This window comes from Equus przewalskii, chromosome 28 (assembly GCF_037783145.1).
Source record: "Equus przewalskii isolate Varuska chromosome 28, EquPr2, whole genome shotgun sequence".
In the NCBI taxonomy this organism is placed as follows: Eukaryota; Metazoa; Chordata; class Mammalia; order Perissodactyla; family Equidae; genus Equus; species Equus przewalskii.
The window spans coordinates 16330534-16356221 of record NC_091858.1 but is presented as its reverse complement, the minus strand read 5'-3'; positions in this window follow the sequence as shown (position 1 = coordinate 16356221).

Below are 25688 nucleotides of genomic sequence, written 5' to 3'. Positions count from 1 at the left end.
TAATATCTTCTTAATGTTCATTAATAAATTCTGCATGGACTTCAGTAGAGCAGTAAAGTATAGGCAAGCCTGTCATTGCCACTTCTCTTGAAAATGACTAAGTAATAGTGTTATGCAATAAGATCATTCTAGTAGAAATAAACAGATCAGAGGCTTAATACTGACTAAACTAGTAAATGCCCTAAAGGCAATAGGAAAGTCACTTACTATTTCCAGGTGGCAATTTGTCCATCTCTGACAATGAGAATTTTGACTAGGTTTTCCTGAGAGTCCATCCATATTTATGACTCTATCTAAATAAAGCATCTTGCTAAAGTCACTTTGGCAACCAGGGTTTTGTCCATTAAACGTCTGGCCCGGAGAGATTGCTAACTGACCTTGAAAAATGGTACTGTGCAAAAATAAACCTTTATTCTATTATAAATGTTTTCTTTTTACTCTCCTCATTTTCATTTTAACATGACCAGGCTTGGAAAACTCTGGAGGTGATCAACCCTGAAGAAAAAACCTTAATAAAAATAAACAATTTAATGTTTGTATTTTTTGCTTTAGGTTGGATGAAAGTCAAAGGGTTTTTTTTCACTTGTTTTTTTGTATTTATAAAATTTGTTGTGAATGGACTTTAGTTTGCTGTTAACAGTTTCAACTTAGTAAGAGGAGATAAATTATCCATTTTCTTAGATTGTCTGGAGCAAGACAAGAGATGAGTTCCTTCTTTATGACTCTGTGATATACATATTTTGGCAGAACTTTATGCTTCAAATTTTTGTTAGTCAACATCCCAAATCTAATTTTGACTTGTTTTGACTATTTAACATCTGGCAATCTCATTGATAATCAATATTGATATTTTTCTAATTTTACTATAAATCGTGTTTTTTAATTATAAAATTTATCATTGAATCAATTTTTAAACTCCTGTTGAAAAGATGTGGATTTGTGAAAAGCAATATTTAAGTCTTTTTAAAAATACCTTCGTTGAGGTAGAATTCACATACTAAAATCTGTGTTTGTTTAAACTGTGTACTGTGATAAAAATTGCTAACTGTATATACCTGTAAAACCATCACAAAAATCAAGGTAATAAACACATCCATGTAATCCAAAATTGCCTCATGCCCCTTTGTAATTTCTTCCCACAGGTCCTCTTTGCACCTCACCAACCTGCCTTTCCACCCACAGGTGAACATTAATCTTCTGTAGGTCACTATAGATTAGATTGTATTTCCCAGAATTTTGTGTATATAATCATACAGTATGTATCCTTTCTTTTCCTGGCTTTTTCCAGTCACCATAATTATTTTGAGATTTATCTGTGATGTGGCATGAATCGATAGTTTATCAAAGCTTTTTATTGGTGGGTAGTATTCTATTGTATAAACACAGCAAATTTTCCATTTACTTGTTGATATATTTGTGCAGTTTTCAGTTTTGAGTTATATTGTGGGTTGAATTATACCCCCCTCCAATTTACATATTGAATTCCAAACCCTCAGGCCCTCAGAATGTGAACTGATTTGGAAATAGGGTCATCGCAGACATTATTACTTAAGTTAATATGCGGTCACACTGGCATAGGGTGGGCCCCAAATCCAGTGTGACTGGTGTCCTTATAAAAAGATGTACATGTTCAAAGGGAATAGAATGTGAAGACGCGGGGAGAACACCACTCACCATCCAAGAAAGCCAACATTTCATGCCATTTACAAATAAAGACTGTTTTACATCTTCTGTCCTGATCTGGATGCCATTTATTTGTTTGATGAACTATCTATCTATCTATCATCTCTCTCTCTCTCTCTCTCCATCTATCCATACATCTATCATCCAATTACGTATTTATTTTATTATTCATTTTTAATTAGGAGGGAGATATGGGCACTATGACATGTACATTCAGTTGTCTGAGAAAGGAGATGAACAGAAGATAAAATGTCTTGAGGTTTTTATTTTTTAAGTTTTAAGCCTCCGTGGCTACTGGCATTTTTCAGTAAATATATGGAGTACCTATAGCTGCACATTTTATGGGTTACTTATTTACTTTTTACTTATTGCACTGGCAAGGATCTCCAGTTGAGCATTTAATAAATTGTTGAGAATTCGACATCCTTACTGTGTTCCTGATCTTCAGGGGAAAATGCTTAATCTTTCACCATTAAGTATGATATTTGCTGTCGGTTCTTTTCTAGATCTTTACCAGGTTGGGAAAGTTTAATAATAATCTTTGTTGAGAATGTTTTTTCAAAACTCGATGTGAATATTGTCAAATATTTGTCTGTAACTATAGAGATGAGAATTTTTTTTCAATTTTTAATTTGTTAATGTGGTAAATTTCATTGATTGATTTAAGAATATTATACCAACTTTGCATTCCTGGGATAAATCTCATTTGATCATGATGCATTAGTTTTTTATATATTGCTCAATTCCATTTGACAAAATTCTTAAGAATATTTTTCTCTGTGTTCATGAGGGATATTGGCCTGTATTTTTCTTTTCATATATGTCTTTGTCTGGTTTTTGAATCAGAGTAATAGTGTCTGCAAAGAAACAGTGGAATGTATTCCGTCTTCTTCTGAATGAGACTGTGTAGAGCTGGTTATGATTTTTGTCCTTAAATTCTTTATGTGATTTTAGCAGTAAACAACTAGAGTTGGAATTTTCTTTGTGGGAAGGAATTTAAAATCAAATTTTAGTTAATAGATATGTAGCTATCAGGGTGTCTATTTCTTCCTGGATAAGCTTTGGTAGTTTGTGTATTTCAAGAAATTTGTTCTTCTCCTATATGTGGTCAAATTTATTAGCCTAATGTTGTTCGTGTTAGTCCATTATCCTTTATGTATCTGTTCGATCTAGAATGATGTCGATGCTATCATTCCTCATGTTGGTAGGTTGTGCCTTATCTCTCATTTCTTTTTTGATCTGTGGGACTAGAGGTCTATTAATTTTTTTATCTACTTAAAGAAACAGCTTTTGATTTCATCCATCTATTCTCTTGTAATCATTGGCTCAAAATCCACAGTTTTTCTGCATCTGTCTGGACAAATATAAACATTTATTTTCAAATATGTATTAATTAACCTGTTTCTTTACTTGTGTGTTTCCTCTTCATGCATGCTTAGCAAAGGTATGAATAACACAAAGCTATGTAATAATATTGATGGATATCACAACACTGGTTTATAAGCTTACAGTTAATTTAACTAATGTCGGTAATATCTTGATTAGGGAAAGGAAGTTAATCAAAAATATAAATAGGTTATAATTCTAAATCTTTGTCGTCTAAGGCTTTTAAATGTGTCTTCCATTAAACAAAATTGTAAGAAATAGGCCAATAGATAGATTGGTCAAAGAAGTAAGATATACATGCATACATCTTATATGTATAGGCACAAACACACACATATATATTCTTTAATTAATTAATTTATTTATTTATATGTAAGTCCATATTCCATATATACCATTTATGCTGTTTGAATTTACTCTGAGAATATTCCATACTTCTTTATAGATATAACAAGAAGAGAATCTGTCTAATTATTTTAAATATTACAAATTTACATTTGTAAAATATGCAGAGTTATCAATGGAGCTTGTTTTATGTACAGGTATACTTTCTATATCCTGAAAACCACTGTTGACCATAAACAATGTTAATAAAACATTAACTCTTATATAACGATTTGTATTCTTTTGACATACCATTGGATCAAAATATATCAAATGCACCTATTTGTCATATCATTACAGGGACTACACTATTCTGACTTGCAGCGTTTATACAAAAACTTCATTTGATGTTCTTTGGCAAAGCCAGTATATGAATCATGGTTCAGAAATCTTTCTGCTGTTTCTTAAATGAATTCCAAACACAGAATAAGTATAAATATCATAATAAAAACATTTAGTAAGATTTAGAGCTACTACAAGAGTTTAATTGTCTAAAGTCAATACCGATTATAAACCAAACACATGTTCATATATGTGAGGACTTTGTCGTAAGGAAGATCCCTCACTCTACTCCATATCCCCTCACCCTTGGTGTTTCGGTATGTGTCTTCCATACTTCTGGCTATTATCACCTACATTTCTCTGTCTGAGGGCTTTTGTTGGTGTCCAAAGTTCCTGGCAGGTCAGTTGAGTGAGAGAATGAATGCCTCTCAGAATCAGCTCTTAATCAATATAAGCAATTTAGTTCTCTTGTGTCTTGGGTGAGAGAACTCTGAAGTGAGAGCTGCACATTTCCCAGAGTTCCCAAGTTGGATAAAGCTTCAGTTTTTGTTTTGATTCATTACGTATCTTTAACATGCCCTTTTATAGTTTACTTGTAATAGAGTTCTTTATATGTATCTGTTTCTATATCTATATAACATCATTGTGAAAGAAGGAAAGAATAAATACCAACAGAAATTCACACTGCTTCTAAGTACTTTGTGACTTAAATCCACTTGTTTTAAAAGATGGCAATATGAAATCTAGGATTCCTGTACATTTAAGAATTCTTTAAAGAGTTTTTGTTTTTAACACAAAATTGTCATGAAAATAAAACTAGAAAATATCTCAATTAAAACTAATTGGGGGCCAGCCCAGGGGGCGTAGTGGTTAAGTTCTTGTGCTCCACTTCAGAGGCCCAGGGTTTGCGAGTTCAGATCCTGGTCACAGACCTACACATTACTCATCAAGCCATGCTATGAGGCATCCCACATACAAAACAGAGAAAGATTGACGAAGGCGTTAGCTCAGGACCACTCTTCCTCAAGCAAAAAGAGGAAGAGTGGCAACAAATGTTAGCTCAGGGCCACTGTTCCTCACCAAAAAAAAATCCCCAAAACCCTATTTGAATGTTTTTCTTTGTCCCCATAGAAGTGAGTTATTTAATGGGTTGGATTATTGCCCTGAAGCATTAGTCATTTATAATTATGTCTTGCTTATAGAATTAAGGAATACAAAGTTGTTTTCTTAATAATTCAGTGATGCAGTAATCTTTTCTTTTTTAATTAAAAATTAATTTGCGTTCTAATGAAGACAAATAAAACGTCAAATCTAATTAAGATTATGTGAAAGGTTGTGTTAGCCTCAGTTAAGAGGCCTAACACACAGCAAACTTCATAAATACCAAAACTCATCTTGTTCCTTTTCCTAGAAGGTCCTCAGGGTAAAGGCAGCTGCAGAACATTATTCCTCCTTTTGTTTTAATTGCCTTTAATAGATGAGCTAGGAAAAGCATTATAAATAATGCATCATAATGCTTTGCATAAAGGTAAACAGAACAAATGTGCCAGGTGACGAGTCTATGACAGTATATTTTAATAACCAGGCTGTGTTTTGTGTTATATTTTACCTCTCTCTATGTCACTCAGGTGGGAGAAAGGGAATTACAAAACAGACAAGGAAAATGAACATTAGAAGAACAGAAAAGGCACTAATGATAATTAGGAAACAATAACAAAGAAAGTCAAGGTATGTTCAAGGGAAGGTAGATTAAGTGTCTAGAAATTACGTGGGTTTGGGATTTATGAGAAAAAAGAATAGTGATAATGATGTAGTTAGACACTTTATTTCCATATATTTTCATTGAAACATCGGCTAAATTTTAGGCACTAGGTTTGGATCTGAGGTTGTGTGGGTGATTAAATAATAAATTGACCCCTTAAGAATTCACAGTTTAGTAGAGAAGGTAGAAATCAAAAACAATTACTTTATGATCTTTAAAATACCAAAAGAGAAATTTGTTCAATTTGATGCTGGAACCCAGAGGAGAAATGATTAATTCTGTCTTGGGGAATCAGAAATGTTTAACAAGAAAAATATAAACAAGTTTCTAAAGAATAAGAATTCCAAGCAAAACATATTAGGCAGAGGACACAAAGACAGAGATTGTATAATATTTTCATGGCAATAAGAGCAATATTTGCAAGGAGAGAACGGTAGATGGTCAGTCTTGAAAGTCGTTTATTTTATCAAATTGCAAAGGGACACAAATGCCACAAAATAGAGGTTACAACTTTATAATAACGTATAGCTCTTAAAACTTTAAAAGCTGTAATAGTAAGTTAGATTCAATAATTTATTTAATATTACAATGTATCCAAAAATTTTTGAGAAATATATGTGGTACAGTTTTTATCTTAGGAACGTTTTCTAAAATTGTACCTTCTCTAATTTTGGTGTATGTCCAGGTTTTTATTTCAAAAGACAACGGTTGTCATTGCTCGCTATAGGAATAGGCAAAGAGTCTGGCCACAGCTGGTGACTTGCACAAAAACAAGATTCCAAATTCATAAAAGACTCCAGGAAATTTTATTTGAATCATATTTTTAAAACAATATGAATTTTTGAAACAGTTCAATATACTGGAAAGAAGCACCATACTGAAATATTAAAAATATGAAATTTAAATTCTCTAGTTTTCTAAAGAAGAGTAAGTTATTTACACTCACATGATATCTTCACTGGAAGAAAGATCAATATGTTGGTAACAAATTAGGATTGCCTTGTAAGTAAGTTATAAAAATGAATCTAAATACAAATAGATTTGATTCTTGCGTTTTGTTATCAGGCTTACTTGGGCACGACATGAGATAAAACCACATGATGGAATCTGTTCAAATTTTAAAGAGCTTTGGTAATATACATGCTATTATAAGCTAGGGAGGAAGAAATTAAGATGTTGCTCCATTTTATCCATCTCTTCATGCTGATATTCAACTAGTGATTGGTGGCTCTATTGGTTGTTAAAATTTGGAAACACTTCTGTACTGGTTGGTAAATGTCTACCCACATGAGTCTCTCAAGTTTCCAGATCCGTGTTGCTCCAGCTACACTGGTCAATCTCTCAGACTTCTCAAACGTCCTACATTTCAACAGCCAAAGAGTCAATGCCTGACATCATAGAAGAGCTCCAATAGCCGATCTTGTTGGTAGATGCATGCCCTATACCAGTGGTTAAATGTTCATACCAACATTTATTCAACAAACATATTTCAAGTAAGTGATGTAAACCATACACTTTACTAGACACTTGGTGTACTTTGAATTAGAAAGAATGAAGAAAGAAACAAAAATTATTCCAGTCTTTGTGAAACTCTAGTGGAAGATCAAACATTAAATAAATCATCATAAACTAAGTGCATAATTAAAAATAATAATAAGTACTCAAGAATGAATGAAGAGTATGCTGCGAAAGAACAAAAGGTTGATCAAATTTATGTTTAGAGATAAGTCATCAGTGGCATTTTGGCTAAGCCCTGAAAATGAAAAGATATCAACAAAGCAAAAAGTGTTCAGGCAAGGCCAGCATGGTCCAATGCTTGGGACATCTTTTTGGCTGCTGAGTCAAAAGTAGATTAAGTAGAGCAAGGCCAAAAGGAAAAGAGTATTAAAGCAATATAAATTTTACTTTCAGGAATGGAAATTTCTTAGCTTTGGTGACAGGATTTCATTACTCTTTCACTCTATGACCTTAGTCACTTATTTATTCTTCTGGACCTCAATTACTTTCTCTGCAAATTTTATATTACCTTCATCTAGGCAACTGGTATGGAGATCCTATTCATTGAACAGGGCCTGAAATATAGTAGGTGGTTAATAAATGTCTTTTGGATTTAAAAAAATGTGAAATGAGAATGAAAATAATTTAAAAAGTTGTAGTGTGGATTAATTTTTTTACATGTGTGGCAAATATATATGTATTTATGTGTAAATATAAACATAGATATAGATAAAAATATATCAATATTTCCACAAGCATATATGCATAGCTTAGTAGAGCGACTGATTTAAGGTAGATGCTAATAAATATTAGTTTCTTTCCCACCTATATTAAATATATTTTCAGAGAGTACATTGATTAAATCGTCAAAAGTGTGGAGTTAGAATAAGTTGCAGACGATATCCAACAAAATTTCCAAAAAATTACAAAATATAACCATGTTTTTAAAAGCATAAGGGCACTATATTTCAATTATGGGAGGACTAGAAAATATGAGACATCTCTGAGATCAGTAAGTAGATATGATTATATTGAAGAAGAAAATAATGTTCCACAACACTAAATGGGAGGAGAGCACTGTTGAAAAGGAGAGTGCCCAGGACCAACCCCAAGGTTGAATCAGGGATATACTAAGGAGTGGTCATTAGATCTCTTTACTCAACTCCCAGGTAGAGTCTAACAGCAGTTACAGATAGCAGCAGTGAAAGTGGAAACGTGGATCGCTGGAGCAGAGAGAGCTAATTGTCCTCTATTTTTCACTCTCATCATTTTTCTTTAGTAAGACAATATTCCAAGATTTTACCTTGATGCATGGATGCCCAAGTGTGGATTATATTTTCTGATTTTTCCTGAAGGTAAGTGTGGATTTGGACCAAGGATATTCTTCATGTTTCTCAAGTATCATCAGCTATCTAGAGTACCGATCTGTTTCTCTAACTCAGTTAGGTAGTATTTAAACAAAGCAGCTGTAACAAAGAAAGCCCCCCAAAACAGTAAATTATATTTGTCTCTCATGAAATAGTTTAGAGCAAGTAGTCTCAGGCTGGCTGATTGGCTGTACTCCACAAAATCATCGAGTTCATTCATGACACAGATTATTTTTCTTGATAGATAGATGGATAGATATAGATATAATATATCTAAATGGTTCAGTCTCTCTCTCTCTCTCTCTCTCTCTGTCATCATCTAGAACTTACCATGATTTGTAATTATACATATAATTTATGATGATTTACCCAATGTAAATGTCTTGCTTCTATCCCTAGAATTCTGTGAAGACTGGACTTTGGTTCACTTCTAGATGCAATTTCCAATCTGTAAGACGAAGACAGAAGAAGTCAAAAAATACATGTAGAAATAGAGTCAATGTCACATACAAGAATTTGTATTAATGAATATTCCTTATATTCAAAAAGGTATTACAGGATTTTGCGAGCATACAACACAATCATTTAGAGATAACAGATATTAAAAATTTCATCATTGGGGAAAAAATACAATAGATGGAGTGATTAACAAAAAGGACATGGCTAAAAATTGAATTAGTTAGAAAACAAGTCAAGGAACTTCCTCAGGACTCAGCACATCAGGTCCTGGAAAGCGTAAAAGAAGCATTAAAATATTTAGAAGTTAGAAGTAGAGTTTTAAAATCTAGCTAACAGGAGTTATAGAAGCAGGTTTTGAGAGAATGATGAAAAGGTAATATTTGAATACATAATTGAGACAGAGCCAAAGAAAGCCAATTGTTTCCAGATAGAATGCAGAATGACATTCAGCATAGTACTTGGCGTTTAGTAGGTGTTCAACAAACAGTTGACATTGTTATTATTATCACTAGTAAACTGGGAGAAGTCACCATCAAACTGGAAAGGCAGCACTTTGTACAAGGTATCATGTGCAGGATATCTCAAAAGAATCATTTCTTTATATTTATGACGGGAAAAAATCTATCAAATTATATAACTCTGATTTTGCTTATGATTATTTATTATTTAACTTGATTAAGATCATGATTATTTGATTAGAATTATTTTTACTAACAAAACGCCTTTCTTGAAACGGATGCTTTTGTGTCTCCTGTAGATGGTGGTGGATTCATATACTGACATTGCTGAGTAAAAACTACACTATAGCATATGTTTCAGGTGTTAAGAGAAGCAGTTATTGCTGAGATGGCAGACATTTTGAGGCAAAATTATCCTTGAATTAGATGGACTTCTTCCAGAGCAAGAACTACAGAATTAAAATATTTGTGCATCAAGTATACAAAAATTTTTGGCATGTAAACGACTGTTACACCTTCCCACATTTTTCAGAAACTTTGCTCTGCAGTGCCTCTTTCCTCATGGGCTTAGCAGTTGTAAAAAGAAAATAAAGTTTGCTACTGACACTCTTGTTCTTTTTTATGTCATTAAAACAAAATAATTCACTAAAAGATATTTTCATCTGCAATTGTTTTCACTCTAAAAGAAAAGTTTGGATATCTGTAGCTGAGCAGTGAGAAATTTCAGTAAGCAAGAGACCAAGAGGAAGAAACTCTGCATTTTAGTCCTAGGGATGAACTTTATCATGTCATACAACATCTCTGTGGAAGATTCCTTCTGTGTGCATACATTGTGGATCCTGGATACCTCCACTGCAGATGGGGGTATGTATATGTATGTGTGTGTATACAATAAATATTTATATATTACTTTTATTCTATTTACTCCTTCTCGCTTTAAAAGTTGTCTAAAAAAATGAGAAATGGACCAATCAAAAAACAACTTCACTATATATATATGACTTTATGTCATGGAGGCATTTTTTCCTCCAGAAGTATGTGCTACTACATGGAATGCTAATTTTCATTGTTAGTTCTTCAAAATTGTTACTGTGTTTTATTCTAGACTAGTTACCTGTTGGTAGGATTTTATGTAAACAAGCAGTGCATTATGATCATAGAACTTTGCTTTGATTTTACTTAACCTAAGGCATAGCTTGAGTGTGAAAAATTTTTCTCAAATAGTTGGTGCATTAGATTTCTATTGCTGCTATAACAAATTAACACAAACTTGATGGCTTTAAACAACACAAATTTACTTTCTGCCAGCTCAGGAGATCAGAAGTTCGAAATGGATCTTAAGTGGACTAAAGGCAAGTGTCAGCACAGCTAGAGGCTCTAGGGGACAATCCATTTCCCGGCCTTTTCTTGCTTCTAGAGGTTGCCTCCATTCCTTGATTTGTGGTGTCTTCCTCCATCTGGAAAGGCAGCAGCATATCTTCTTCAAGTCTCTGACTCTGAGTCTTCTGTGGCCCATCTTCTCTCACAAGGACGTTTGTTATTACCGTGGCCCCACCTAAACAGTCCAGGATAACGTCTCCACCTCAAGATCCCTAACTTTGTCACACCTGCAAAGTCCCTTATGATATGATATTTCAGGTAACATATTCAAGGTTCTAGGAATTAGGATGTGAACATTATTCTGCTTACTAGGGTTGAGTAAAACTTAGGTAACTCTATTTTATTAACAAATATGAGTTATCATAATAGTTGAAATAATTCTTGTGCCTCACAGTCTTGTCAAAAATCTTGATGAGAAAATAAGAAAACAAAGTCTGTCCATTGTAAAGCATACCTGGCAATTAATGCCTTTGTGTTTAAGAAAAAAAGCTTCATTTGAAAAGGATGTTATTTTCCTAACATTTTGGATTCACCACAATATCACCTTGAAATATTCTACAAGGTTAGCTTGCAGGTAAAAGAAGTCCCAGACTTTTTAAAAAAGAACTTAGTGAAGCTGTGAGCCCTGGATATGTTGCTGATCTAATGTTTGGAGCAAAGAAATACCATTGAAGAAGCAATTCTCCAGACTTCAGACATTTATTCTAATGTGATGAGGCAGATCATGGAATAATTGATCACTATGTCACCTAATCAGAACACAAAAGACGCAACGACAGTGACATCTTTCATTATAGTCATTGGCTTTCCATATCTGTATGCAGTGGCACTAAAATATCTCTTAGAAAATCCAAAAATATGTTTTATCTACTGGCAGGCAAGTTGTCAATTCACTGATTGACCTCTGAATTCCTGTCACTTTGAGAAGTCTTCTCAGAAAATAGGTACTGATTACAGTGTTCTCTTCTATTGCACAAAATATGCTTACTTTTCAGAGAACAATCTTTGAACCACATATTGCTTAATTTGAAAATATATATTTACTCTTTTTGCATAAAAAATATGATTTTGAGAAAAATTTTCCAGGCACGTTTTCACTAATAATTTGTCAAACTTGATGGGCACACGTAGCTTCATAAGTGAGAGAAGTCTTTTGATTTAAAGCCACATAAACAGTATCGATTATGCTGCAAAAGAACTATGAGCTTCTTTGACTAATCTGCCATTTTGGTAGAGGACACCGGAGGAGACAACTTTGCAAAACTTTCTAGAGCTTCAGAGGGTTGAGAGACATAAAGCATTATTAACTTGGCTACAGACAAACCTTCTAATACTTGGACACGATGCAAGTGCTTTCAAACATTACTTTATCTCAGTCAACCTTCACAGTGAAACATGATTCATAATCATTTTCTTGCTAATGAAGCCCTCAATGTCAGAGATCTTACCAAATTGGACCTCTCACTTTAGGATATATAAATGTTAGGACATTAATTCAACTCGAGATGTACTCGAGAATCCTGGTTTTCTTTGACACAAGCCTATCACTACACAGCAGTGTCAGCAACAGAAGCCCAGATTCCATTTTCCTTTGTGAGTCAGGGATTTCCACACTATATCACCATCAAAACTAAGAGTCAAAATTGATGGAGTTTCATAAACAACTTGATCATTGTCATATCAGAGATCTTGCCACAATTTCAAAGTTGTATTCATGCCAAATAACAGGAAACTTGTCATTAAAATTTACTTCGGGTTAGAGTTAAAATCCACTTTCCTACTTTATTTGTCCAATTAAATCTATTTCTTTCCGTCAATAGTAACAAATTTTACATGAAAAACAATAAGAATCAGAAAACATTTTATAAATACATTTTCACACAAGACCTTTTATATACAAGACATGCATTTCCACTTTAGTCAAGTAAATTACATAAATACCATGCTGTGCATATGCCATCATAAGTCATTCTGTAAAAATCTGTAGTTGCAACAGATTCTCATAAGAGTCCATGCCCCAACAGATTTAAAAACTAGTTTAAGAAATAATCTTTATATCATGTTCCAATGTACTTTTGAGTATGAATTTACTTATTGAATATGAATATATTTACTTAAAATTGTGTTCCAAAATTTTGTGCACATTAGCCAGGTAAACTAAAATCAAGTAAAACCCATATATGTTAGAGACAAGAGCTATTAAAGTCTGCATGCTCCTAATCAGGCACAAATCCTTATACCTCCCTACCCTCTTTTAGAGAACTCAGTTCTTAACAGCCCTGTCTGGGTCTTTTATGATAAAGAATACAAATAATGGTTAATAAAAGAGAGGATGAGAAATGGTGAAAAACATAGGCAGAGAGGCTAAGTCAGGCTATATAAAATTTATAATTTGAGAGAGACTTGAGAAAGAATAGTACAGAGAGGAAAGGAAGAGAGAAACAGAACCAGAACTTTCTTGGGTTGAGAATTAAACAATTTAACACCTGTAAAGCACTTAGAACAACATATGGTACAGAATAAGCACCTAATAAACACTACTTCGTTATACTCATTCTCATTATTTTCATTGTCATCATCATCATCATTATAAATGAGCCAAGGGACTAAAATATGACATGTTTTAGAGAAGATGCAAGATGTCAGAGAATATGAGATGAGAGTCTAGATAGTGGCTTTTCAAAACTTTTTTCTATAGCATATATTTGGTTCTCCTTCAACATTCTTTGAGACGTTAAAATAAAGAGAGAATTTCTTTAAAATCACTATTGACTACAGATCTAAGATTATTCGGATACACCTTTGAACAAGTATCCAGTCCTGGAAAACCCTAGTTCCTGCATAGATTCTATTTTGAAAGCTATTGTATTGGATTTGGGACCTACACTTTGATATACAACTTCAATTTACATTAAAATTGTCAACCCACACTGAAGCCAAAATTGCATGTTAGAGGACAGAGCAGGTAAGAGTCATTATGATTCTCAGAAATCAAGAGCCAAGTTAAAGAAACATCCTGCAGATACATGTAAGTCAAGTAGAGAACTAGGTTTCCCCAACCTTATGAAAGTTTACCAAAATTTCCTCATGAAATTGCAAACTGAAATTCAATTTTTCATTTACCCTCCATGGAAATCCAGTTTCTTATAAAATTAGTGTGCTTTCCATATGCAAGAAGAAGGCAATATCAGTTCTTTGCCCTAAGTCTATTGTTTTTCTATTGCTTATCTCCTAGGAATAGGGCTGTAGGATTTCAATTAAAAGGCTTTCTATCCAATGACTGAAGTTACTCCTTTACTGAAACTAAGCCACCATGTCAGTTACAGGCATAAAAGATTTGGAATTGTATTGCCTCAAATGATCAAGGATAGAGATCTTCAGAGCCCGAAAAACGATAGACATTGTAGGATACCAAAGCCACCAGCATTTGATTTCTGTGGAAGAGTATCTTTTGTTCTAGAGCCCGTATAGAGCATAGTGGATGATGTTTGGAATATTTATATCAAATTTATAACCACATTTCAGCCGGTTTCACAAATATATTGACTCTGAAAGAACTACCGCAGCAGGTCTGTTAAGATTGGAACAGAAGAGAGAGATGGATATGTTTTGTATAGGAGTGCAGTAAAATAAAGTTTTAGTAAACTTAAAGATCATGCCCTCACAGAATCCTCACAGATGTTACAGTTATCTACCATGAAAATACACTGCAAAATTAAGGGCTTTGGCAGTTGAAAGTGAGGCAAATATTCTTTCCTTCAAGAAATCTGTCCAATGAGGCCCTTGTGTGTGTGAACAAATATGTTGCCCACCATTGACCTCTCCTCCCTAAGGCAACCCAGAACTAAGGTTGGAGACTAGAGCAACTGATTTGCTTTCTCTCTGATGGGTTGAGTCACAAGTGTAATCAGCAAATCAGGTGCCCATCTGTCTCTAGACTTTCATAGACTTCAGCCAGAATGGGACAAATCAAGTTCGTCCCAGTCAACCCAAAACTATGGTGTCTATGTCTGTTATTTTAGCAAGAGGAACTATGTGATGTGACTATTTTAAAAAGAGAAAGAATCCAGGGCATACATAATACTTATTCAGCATTTTAAGAAACACCTAGTAAATAATATCCTGATTTCCTATTCAAGTTCTAAATCAATTTAGAAATGAGACAAAAGCGTAAACATATAGGAGCCAAAATAATACTTTAATTTATGATAAAGCAGGTATTAGAGAATACAGCCTATATTTGCAGAGAGCTGGGCTGCTTAATTCCATATGCTTGAACCCAGGCAGCCAGCACTGCATGCACTAATGTTGGCCGCTTTACCCTTCCTTCCAGCTGCAAAGCCTGCCCCTGGAAGACACCAGCACAACACATGCTCTCCATGGATAGCTCCCTCTCAGAAACAAGGGAAGAAAAAAGGGCTGGCTGTGTGTGATAGGGTCTTCCTTTCAAAGTCACGGATTGGACTGTGCAAATCTTCCTTTCTAAGAGAGCAGTGAATGAGAGATGAAAAGAGGCCAGTAAAGTTAAACAATGGAAGAAAACATGCCACAGTGTTAGGGCACACCTCCCCTCTGCCCGCCCCGCCTCCCTGGCAGCCTCTTTAATAATCCTTACCTATTAGAGACGTAGATCTTAGAAAGGAAGTGGACTAAAATCCCAAATAGGTATTTCTTGTCCAGGAAATAACCCATTTACAAGATTCAAAATATTTTCCAGAAAAGCCCTTGACAGGTATGGCTGTGTTGAGCTTAGTTGTATTTAACTAATTAAGCAGGGAGACCATTAGACTCAAGTGGTTCTAATGCCTTGGCAGCCTAAGGGATCAAACTAAAATCTAAGCCTGTAAATGCCTCAAGGGTGAAAAAACCAAAATGCTAAAGACAACCAATCACAAACAGCCAACTAGGCTTTCAACGATAGCCAATCAATAATTCCCTTACTTTGCTTCTGCCTTTTCTCTACAAAAGTCTCTCTGCGAGCTCCTATCAGTGGAGCACTCCCAACCACTTCTCGTTTGGTGCTGTCCATTCCAATTGATTTTTGCCCAAATAAACTCTTAACATTTTCAATATGCCTCAGTTTATCTTTAAACAGCTTCAAAGATCTCTTAGTTGTATCTCTTTGCAGAAATGTGCATAATTTAACCACGGGGAGAATGTGATGGGATCACTGTTTACTAACTTGGAAGTATGTCTTGCCTTCCAATGACAAATGGAGTGCAACAGTCAACCTATTTCTAGAAATCCACATCACAGTACACAGCAAAGCAAAGAGTTATTTGAATATATATGGCTCAAATTTGCTTATATTTTTCTCATTAAAATGATAGATTATCTATTTGTTTTATTGTTTTCTCAGCTTGCCAAAACCTTCTGAGACAGCCAGTACAGTAGCACAAGACATTTAGATCCATCATCACACATTACCAATTTGAGAATTGATTTGGATATGGGAAATGAGGAGCAAATTAAATAGAATTTGCAGTGACTTTTTGCCAGAAAGTAAGGATTGGGAGTTCTTTGTATTGAAATGAGTGCTCTGGGGCCGCATTAAATGAGGAATAGAACAAGTCTGTCAAAACTTGGGATGCATCGTTGGTACCTCTACTGGAGGTTAAGGTAGCCTCGCTTGCGTGGTGCCAATTCAACATACCATCTGTCAAACATGCACAACGACACCAATTCCTTTTATTAAAAGATAGCGATCTTTCTTCCAATCAGTTAGTATTCAACATTCACGTAAGCCAGGACAATTTTTCATATGTTTATTTGGAGAAACCTCTGACAAAGGCCATTCCATTCATTCCTCCTATATTGCTCTTGAAATTCTAATTTCCCTTGATGAAAATCAGTTTTTTCCAATGACAGAGGAAAGTAATTAAATATGTTCAGTTGATAGCTAACTTATCTCATTGCCAAACATCTAAATAGCTGAATAATTGTGTAAGGAGAACAGCAATAACACAGTGATATGAGTTACAGGAAATTAGGGGCATATGATTTATCCCTCAGGACACAGCCTGGTATTGACTTTTATGTGACCAGAATGGATATAATGAGTCATATTTACTGCCCTGTGAGTTGTACCCTTCTCTGTCACACACTGAAGTAAGCATCACTGAAATAGTCTAAAATGAAGTGTGTGACAGGCTCTCTCCATCTGTTTGAACTAGAAAACTAGAGACCAAAGGGTTTGGCAAATAAGGTTCTAAACAAGGCTTTTGTGTTTTATTTTAATTTTTAAGCTTCATTTTAAGTGAAGATTTGCCTTAGAAGATTTCATGTAAAACAAGACCACTGCTTACTTGTGCAATTTAATGAAAAGCTAAGGAAGAAATGAGAATTCACAGAGTTCGTGACTATTGAAAGAAAATTGGCTAATTACACTGGGAAGTCTTTCAATCATCTAGTTTCATAATTGGGTGGAGAACACTCAAAATTTTTAAGTGGTATATCTGTTTTGAAATAGATAACCTTTGAAATGTACTCAGGCAGAGACTGTGGCAGCGCTGTTCACTGTCAGCCAGCAGTGACCTTGAAGTCAGTGGGTGCACTTACACACATTGGTCTCTTCCTTATTTGGTCAACATCTCCTGAAAAATCAGATTAAAATGATGTGTTTTCTCTACTCAAATGATCTAAGACAGGCATAATCATACCATTTGCATAAAATTTTATGCTGTTTACCATACTCCAAAATAAGTATAGAGACCGTAGCTACTAATAGAGAAAAGCAAATGTGAATTTCAATCAGGAGATGGCTTATTAGGGTAATTATTCACAATTTTTTTTCTCAACAGCCCACATAGCACATGGCAACCTCTACAGGCTACAGCATTCAGGAGTGTCCCTACTGGGATGATCTTCACAATGTAGGCACATTCTTCCTGCTCTGGAAAGCATGACAGAGTACAAGTAAGCAAGGGTATTATTGTTTTAAGTATAACAATGTTCGTGATTTATTTTTAAGCAAGTGCTTTGAAAATATTAGCATATGAAATATTATTAAAAATAATTCCTTGTGGCATTTCTCACATCTCATAAAACATGGTGATGTTTGTGTAAGGCTATCCAGGGTACAATTTCTCTTCTTGACTGGGAAGTGTTAGGTATATTCTCTTTCTGTTCTGTTAATTCTGCTTTGATAAATCTGAAAACTAAAATAATGTTTCTATTCAATTTATACTGGGTCTCTCCTACTCCACACATGGAAAGGAGAAACACTAACGAGAACCCAAAACTTCACACCACTAATCCTTTCTATAAATTTCTTAACAATTTTCCTGGCTGTCCTTTACTTCAAGCCTAACCCCAACAGGTGCAGGAAAAGATGTTAATAACATATTCAAGGTGGGTAAGATACAGACCCTGAGCTATGACTGCAAAGAAATTATTCCAAACCAGGTCATGTTTGTGAGTGAATGGGACAGTATTATAACTATATAAAGACCAGTGGCAACATCTGGGGCTGTCTTGAACCCACCCTGTGACTGAACTATTCATGTTATCAAAATCCCATGTCTTTAGAGTTAATCCTGCATGAATGGCTTTATTGTGGTGCTCGCTCTCTCAGTTCTGCTTTTACAGAGTTTGATTTTTTCCACGGCTCCATTCATGGGCTCACAGTGTATGTTAGGGCTCCATCTCTTATCTCTGGCACTTTTCTCTGCCTTTGCTGCCAAGCTTTATTCCTTAGAGACAAAATTGCTACCAACATCTAACCCTCTTAGCTTACAAAGAAGAAAGACAACTTCTCTTTCCTCAAAGCCTCTGTAATAATCCCAGGAAGGACTAATTAGTCCTGCTTTGGTCACATGCCCATCCCTGAACCAATCAGGGAGGCAGGGTTTTTTGTCCTCATCACCCCTGTAGTGAGAGGTGGGGGTCCATCATTGATGGACCATGAGGACCATGGAGGAGGCAATTCTGGGCAACAGTGAAATAACAAATATTCACTTTTTTAGGATCACACTAGTAAGTTATGTAGACAGGATTTATACCTAGTTTCTGACAATAAAACTCTTGCTCTTTTTAAATACACCATGCTGTCTATTCTACACATAAAGATAATAAATGATGACAAGTTTTAGATAACACATTTTTTAATAGATTTCAATTTGTTCTGATTCTACTGGCCTTATTGACGTGGTTCTCCATATGCTCTTTGACAGTGATGTATTGGTTTATTAAGACACTGGTTTGTGTCAGTTTCTTTTTTTCTCTGTTAATGATTGGACGGTAGTAAAATCACCGGATAGGGTAGATTTGACTAGCCGTGAGTTCTTCCAGCTGAGTGTAGTCTTTTCCAGGTATGGTCTATGAATCAATACTTCTTCAATTTGCTCAATGTCAAGGGGAAAAAAAACTCTAAAAAAAAAACGAAGCAAAAGCTTAGCTTTCTGTTGTATTCACTATCATATCTGGTTCTTATAACACTAAAATTAAGTAGAGGCATATAATGACATATGAACTGATTAAATGACAGATAAGAGAGAAAAACATGAGAAGTCTAAAGTTTAGCAATAAAAATAATTATATTAATAGCCAACATACTTTGAGTTTTTAACATAATTCATGAACGTGCTAAGCTCCTTAAGTTTAATATTATACTTAATTTTCACAACTGCATATTAGTTCCATTTCATACATGAGGAGAAAAAAGAAATTTTAAAATTTGCCCAGCGTTGCACGTCTGAAAGTGGCAGAGGCGGAAGTCAAACCCACAACTTTCTGACTAAAGAGCCAAGGAGTTTTAGTTCCACTCCATTGACATGATGGGGCCACTTGCTCCACAAAACGTCTAGGCCACTCGAGATATGAGAGATAGATCTTATTATGGTTCTTACCCCATGCTATGTTTAAATGCCTGCCCCTATACTCTACTGTGACTGTCTTATGGGGAAGGCCTGTGTCTTCATCTCTCCATCTCCTGTCTTTAGCTCAGTACCTACCTACCTGAAATAAATGATTTATGGAATAAATAAATAAATGCTCTAAAGGCCTATATTCTTGCACACATATTACTTTGAATGGGTAATTTTGTAACAGAGATTTTGAAAATACCTTAGGATTAATTAAAAATAGCAGATATCAATTTCAATTTTTATTTTTATATTTTCACTTCAGTAATAACATTTAGTTATGATTTAAATTAAACCCAGGTTGTGGATTTTTTCATTATGCAGTCAGCTTTGTTAATAATAGGAAATATTATATAAATTCATCATAACATTTCAAAATGATAGTCATTTAAGTGTTCAGCAGATCCTTGAGTCAGCTGGAATAGGCTAAGAAATTACCTATAGAGACTGGGGAAGGGTTCCACTTACAGTGGAAGTATAAACAGTTCAGTGTGAGAGTTAAAGATAGCTGCAAGTATCCTTTTTATTTACTTAGGTCTTCATTATTTTTGAAGTAGAACAATCAGGCTATGGCTTTATTCTACGGCAAGTTTCAGCAAACTTTTTCTGTAAGGGGAAAACACAAAATAGTTTAGTCTTTGTCAGCCATACGATCTCTGTCACAATGACCCACCTCTCCCACTGGTGAAGCAAAATCAGCCACAGGCAATACATGAATGAATTACTGTGGCTGCTTTTCAATAAAACTTTAATTACAAAACAAGTAGTGGGCTGGATTTGGTCTGCAGGTTGCGGTTAGTCAGCCAAAACAGCAAAATAGGAGATTGATTTGGGGGCTGTTTAATCTCTTTTCCTGCTTTTGGTACAGGTCCTCCCTCAGGTTCCAGCATCACCAAAGCTGCCACCTAGACGGTCAGCAGCCCTTCAGCAACACCCCACCCCCATCGTACCTCAACCAGGTTTTCTTTCCTTGTATATTGCTTACATTTTCCTCGCAGAGCCTCCATACACTGTTTACCCTCTTCCAAAGATTGTTTGTATTTTAAACAAGACTCCTGGAGGCACAGTGCCTTGGTCCAACATAATTAATCTTGGATAAAAGGAATTTCTAAACCAATAGTCAAGGTATTTTGGAATGTAGAAACCTTTCGGCAATGTCCTTTATGAAATATAATGCAGGTGATTTTTTCCTCTGCTTCCTTTGGAAAACAATTACTGCCATACATGTTTATATCAAATTGAATATTTTTTTACACCTCTACCATCTGCTTTATCCATTAGGAAGATCTGGTTGGGGGATTTAAGGCAGCAAATTTGCCCTCTCTGACATAGCTACTAAAGAATATGTACATAGATCTGCAGACTATTGAGAGAGAGAACGCAACCGATGAAGATTTGACTGTATTGTAACAAAAAAAGAATTCTATTTTTATCATAACACTTTAAAATTTCCAAAAGACCTTTGATATTGATCATAATTCTTCTACTAAGCATGTGAGTACAAACATTTCAATTATATCTTTTCCTGACAATGTGCTATTCAATGATTATAAGGAAAGTGCTGGTATTGCTGCTTCTGTCATACATTTCAATTTTGGAGTTTACTATTAATTTGATAGTAAATGATGATAAATATAAACAACAACTATAAATCAGTCTACTCACTTGCTGCTGTTAGAGCCTTCATATTTGTCTAACAATTTAGTAAGAAACAATCTGACAAACACTGTTAACGCCTGTGATATTATTTTCTAAAGAGATACATTTTAATCAACTGAAATTTAATAAAATTTCCTACTACATCATTATCTCCGTAAAGGGAAAGATGAATGATGAATATGTTTGGTTTGCTACTCTATTTCTTGAAGTTCCTAGAATATAGTAAATGCTGGATTAATGTTTGTTGATTGATTCTTTAGTTGATTAAATGATTAGACAAAGTTGATGCAATTTCAGATATTTTACTCCATGGTAAAGGACTTTTTTATTTTACTCAAATAATTTACAAATGAATGGTGAGAGTCCTTGAAGAGAGAAAAACTGGCCAGAAAACTAGAAGAGAATGTGATAGAGAAGGACTGTGTGTGGACATGATTCAGTTTATGCCTCTTTCTAACTGAAAATTTGCCAACATTTGCAATTGTCCTTAATTCCTTTCATCCAAGGACACAGATATGTTCCCGTTCCTATTTAAATCCAGTTCCTTCACCAGCATTCTTATTCCCATCCCCCGTGGTCTCCAGGACCAGACTGAACTATCCATGGACCCCATCTCTCATTCCTATTGTTTTGCTCCCTCTACTGAAGCCATTCCTTTAGACTATAAATATGCCTCTACTTTGACCCAGTATTCCCTTCTTTATAAGCCCCCACTTCTCCCTTTCCACTCAACTTTCCGTAGAGTTGTCTACTTTGTTGTGGTTTACTTCCTTACTTCCTTTTCCTTGTTCAAAAAATACGGTCAGAATTTTACCCTCACCACCCATGTGAAGGTATTCTTCCCAAGTCATTCCAAAAATTGCAAAGTGTCAAAGTGAATGGATATTTTTTTGCCCCTATATCATTGCTACATGCCAACACTAAAACATTCATCGCCCTCCTAAAACTCGCGATTCCCTTGTCTCTATCACATTCTCTTCTAGTTCTCTGGCCAGTTTTTCTCTCTCAAGGGCTCTCACCATTCATTTGTAAATTGTTTGAGTACCTGGCTTATGTCCTCTGTCCTCCTCTTATTCCTCACACATGGATGTGTCTTAAGCTTCGGTCTTTAATTACTATTTTCATTCTATGTACTCTCCCTGGGTGGTCTCTCTCACTCTCATAATTTAAACTACTTTCTCAATGGCTGATGAAATCCAACTTTCTTCCCCAATAGTTTCCTCAAACTCTAAGATGACTGTGGAATCTTTAAGCCACATGTTCACACTCTAGGCATGGATTAGAAGGAAAAAGGCAGGGATGTAATTTCTGTGAATATTCTGAGGCTAAGTTTACATCCCATGGCCACTCATTTTTGTCAAGGGAGACCTGGACGGTTGCTCATTGCTCAGCGACAACACTACCCAAAGGAAGGGGTAGTCACATTTTGGGCAGCAAAACCTTCTGCCACAGTTATATTGTCCTCATTTTAAATCTTCAATGCCTGAGATATGTATGGATCCAAGTTTCTTATTCTCTGAAGAAACTAGATATCTTAAATTGTACTGTCGTAAGACTTACTCATTTTAAAACTCAAGTTAGTCTATGGGGTAACCAAGGATCTATAAAAACCTTTAGTAAAAATCTCCTATAATGAATTTAGCCCAGATACTATACTTTTAAGTATTACACATCATGCTTTCTTGCTATTCCATCTTTCCTTTGCCCTTAAAAATATAGAAACTGAAATTGTCCTATTTTTCCAAAAGTAGTTCCTCTATTCTATGGAATGGCTCTAGTTCTTATTCTATATTTGCTTCAACTGTCACACTTTAAGGCCATCTTAAGGACACTTAAAAAATATCTTCCATGCCTTTTTGGTTCAATGCTGAGAATAGTGTTGGTTTGGTTCTCAGGTGTCAGCCATTCTCGTCACATTTGACCCAATGAACTTGAAAGATGTTTTTCACAGAAGCTTGACAGAAAGGAAGAAGTTCAACATCATTTTAGTTTTACCACTGCAGCCTTAAGGGTGCCGAGGAGACAAATATTTGAGAACTGTGACATTAGTGCTGAAATTAAGCTTGATGTTGGATCTGAAATTACAATTCAGTTGTAACTCTTCTCTGAATACACAGAGCCACAATACAGGTGACACAAGAGACTTCTAAAATGCTGGAAAACTCATCAATGCTCTCTGTGAATGCTTTTTCAAAGTAAGTAAGTAAGAGGACTCTTGTTCTAAAATTTACTTCTTCTCTTAAGTAAAACTATTTGTGTGTGTGTGTATATATATATATATATTTATAAATAAATCTTTAGTTTCTCCTTTGAGCCTGTAAGTGGGAAGATATTTATATACCCAACTAAGACAAGCTCTGTCCTCTTTTCTTCATCTTCCATAAGTACTCCCTTGGTGAATTCATAAACTTTATGAGGGTTTCATAAAACTTTATTTTCAGATATGACTTTTCATCAAAAATTTAGCCACAAAATTATTTCTGAGATTCAGACATCTCCTTTTATATATATCCATATACTGCCATTATAGATGGGCACCTTTCTGCATCCAAATGTGTTATATTCCCCCATATCCAATCTGTCTTACCTACTCATGTCCCCCAATGGCCCTTCTTTCTTTCAGTATGCAAGTTTAATCCCCCAGAATACTTTGCCCCATGAACATAACCTTGGGATAACTTTCCTTTTTATGATGCAGCTGTTGGAAGATAGTTTCTTTTCAAACACTTGGATTACAGGAAGAACCTTTGAAGCAGTATGTAAATATTCTGTTCTCAGGAAGAATGGAAGATGTAGGTATAAGTGTGTAAGTTCTCATTCCAACTGATCCTCTCGGAGACGTTATTAATATATAATGCCTGCTCAACTGCAGCTCTCAATTCTGTACTTGTCTATTCTACAGTGAATGTGGAAGTCCAACTTATTGAATGTTATATTCCCTCCAGTACGTATGTCAAAGTCTAGTCGTAGATATAGTAAGAATTTTCCTAAATCCCAGTTCTCTCCTCCCTTGATTGTAAGTTTCCTTCCCAAACACAAATATTCTACCATTGCGATGTTCTACTCTGACCTAGATCTGCAGTAATTGTAGTGACCTTAACTCACAAAGGCACAAACCTCACTGTGAGCAGTCTAATTAGATCTTAGTCCCAGTGGAGGCTGGGTAAAACACAACTCATTCCTAGGTTAACATTATATTACACTTAGTATCAGCTGCAAACATTTTACCATATTGTGTGTCTATTTGGGACAAAAACTTGGTTGTGAGAGACCAAGCTTATTTGTATATAATGCTCGCTTCTCCAGCCAAATAATAATGTCTGCCTCATAAAATGTCTTTAAGAGTTCTAACTACACAAGAAAAAACTACTTCAAACGTTTACTGATATATTTGATAGATTTCAGAACTGTAGTTAAGATTTGATAGGTTTATGAACTATTGTTAAAATGTAGGTTGCTGATATTAAATAGAAAAGAGGAGATTTGACTTACAAAATCTTTAATAATAGATTGGCTAGTGGTCACTTTAGTTTATAAAACATCAAACTGGGATGGAGACCGAATTTTGTGTTTTCATGAAAACAGCATTTAGTTTTCTCCACAACCGTGAACAAGGCATTTACTCTCCCTGACTTTGTCTCACTAACATTTCAATGTTCAGTGTTTTTCTTTCACACACTTATTATAATTTTTAATATTTATCAATGCTTTTTAGTTCTTTATGTAAAAGTCTAAGAGGACGAAAGAATTAAAGAGTTTATACTCAGTGTCAAGTTATAAATTATGCATGGTTTGTCAAAAATCACGATATTAGTTCATTTTTGAAAAGTAAAGAGTGATTTGGCTTTTTAAGAAGAATAGCAATATCATGCTGGACAGTCTGATCCCAGTCAAGTTTACCTCAAGAATTGTGGAAACCGAATAACACATCTATGAGAACACTGTTTCCTTTAAACACATCTCTAAGGAAACGACTGTGCAATAACCTTAAATAATGTATTTTTGTAAGAGTCAGAAAGAATGAGAAACTATACTTATAGTTTTCTTTTCAATTTTCTCCAAAGTACTAGAGGATGTCAGTTCTCTGGTGCCTGGCACAACTGCAGGAAGTTCTCTGTCTGTCTCTCTGTCTCTCTGTGAGAAATTGAGCTGTGAGCTGCACCAAAGTCCTTCAATCTATGCTCTGCTATTTATCATTATTTTGCCTTTTACTTTGACAATTTGTTTCTTTATTTTGATTTTTTGGTGATTTTACATTTAGAAGTTTTATAAAGCATACTCTGTCAAAATCATGATCTTATTACTATTTCTGTGAACATTATAACTTGTAGTTTTATTTATTTAATTTTTCATGATATCTGATTCAGTCTTAAACAAGAAACCTTAGGGAAGTGAAGTATCTAGCATAGTCCTCCTGTTAGAGTTGAGTGAAATACTTAAAGTAATAAATGCATTGCGTATGTTCACACAACCAATTAGTAGAAGTCAGGTTCTCCTAATTTTATACTTA